We start from the raw sequence: 1548 nt of genomic DNA, 5'->3' as shown, positions 1-1548 counted from the left end.
CGTCCCTGGGTGGGATTGAACCACCAACCTTTTGGTTAGTAGCCAGACACACTAACCGATTGCGCCACAGAGACACTTTGTAAAAAGTACGTACTGACAAAGGCTAATAAGCATACATCTAGAACGTTTCCTAGAAAAACTTTAAAAAGTCAATAATCTGGAGAGTTTTTGTAAGATGTTTCTTCCATCAACCAACGAAGAAACACATTGGTACTTTCCCATGATGAGTGAGTGCTTCAGGATCTCTTGCACTTACATGTGCAGCAGAGTACTGCAATGGAAGCATGCTGGGCCCATAACCCAGAGGTAGGCAGATTGAAACTATCCTTTGCTATATGCATTTTTTTTTGTTAATTTAAGTAATCAAAACTGGGATTGATATTTTTGCTCTTTTATTTTTACTTAAAGTACAATAACTTTTACCATTTTAATTTGTTTTAATAGTATATTGACAGTATAGTTTTCTTTAAAAAATCCACTTAATTTTCTTTACCCTATTATTAAAAGGGTAATTGACAAAAACAAACTACATTGTCACCAGAAGAGCAATACAAAATGTACAAGTGATATATTAAAATCATCTTTCCAGCTTGAATTTCAATGATGCATTGGGGCAACGATTTTGTGAGAAACATCTTCACCCTTAAATAAAGATTTTCTTAATTCCTTACCTGTGTGCTAATTAGATATCACCTTGTTTTCACATTAAACAGACTTCTACATGAGAAAGCAGCAAGGATGCAGTGGATTTAATGTTTCCTGGTGTCAACCTGTATTATTTCAGTAGACATTGAAATGAGGATGCATCTTACTGCCTTTCCAATGAAGCAAGTTTAATTTAGTAATAGGTGAAAAACCATCCCTACAAAGGTGTTAATCAGAGACTTGGCTTTGTGGACACTTTTCAGAGAACAAATTTGTTAGCATAAAAATAAAGCCAGAAAATGAAGAGCTGTTTAATCACTCAATTGGATTTTTTTTGCCAGCAAATTTCTTTTTCTCTGCAACCCACTGCTAAATTGTGCTTCCTAGCTGTTTTTATAAAATCACTGAATCAAATCTAACTCTGATTACATCAGAGAAGGCCAGGTACCCTACACCATAACAGGGGGTTTGAAATTTTGACTTGTCTACTTAAAGATCACCAAAATCTGATAACAAGGTCACTTACGTCCCTGGGTGGGATTGAACCACCAACCTTTTGGTTAGTAGCCAGACACACTAACCGATTGCGCCACAGAGACACTTTGTAAAAAGCACCTACTGACAAAGGCTAATAAGCATACATCTAGAACGTTTCCTAGAAAAACTTTAAAAAGTCAATAATCTGGAGAGTTTTTGTAAGATGTTTCTTCCATCAACCAACGAAGAAACACATTGGTACTTTCCCATGATGAGTGAGTGCTTCAGGATCTCTTGCACTTACATGTGCAGCAGAGTACTGCAATGGAAGCATGCTGGGCCCATAACCCAGAGGTAGGCAGATTGAAACTATCCTTTGCTATATGCATTTTTTTTTGTTAATTTAAGTAATCAAAACTGGGATTG

General features: G+C 36.2%; 2 non-coding genes across 2 annotated transcripts; both read right to left on the bottom strand.

The window, feature by feature from the left end:
- On the bottom strand, nucleotides 1–74 carry TRNAS-ACU (transfer RNA serine (anticodon ACU)). Its single transcript has one exon. It is a non-coding gene; the product is annotated as a tRNA-Ser (tRNA).
- A 1096-nt stretch (nucleotides 75–1170) lies between these two features.
- TRNAS-ACU (transfer RNA serine (anticodon ACU)) lies at nucleotides 1171–1244 on the bottom strand. The gene has a single exon. It is a non-coding gene; the product is annotated as a tRNA-Ser (tRNA).
- Nucleotides 1245–1548: the final 304 nt, after the last annotated feature.

The sequence above is a fragment of the Pseudophryne corroboree genome, chromosome 8 (assembly GCF_028390025.1).
Source record: "Pseudophryne corroboree isolate aPseCor3 chromosome 8, aPseCor3.hap2, whole genome shotgun sequence".
NCBI classification, from domain to species: Eukaryota; Metazoa; Chordata; class Amphibia; order Anura; family Myobatrachidae; genus Pseudophryne; species Pseudophryne corroboree.
The sequence above is the reverse complement of the archived record's forward strand: the minus strand, read 5'-3'. Positions and strand labels throughout refer to the sequence as shown.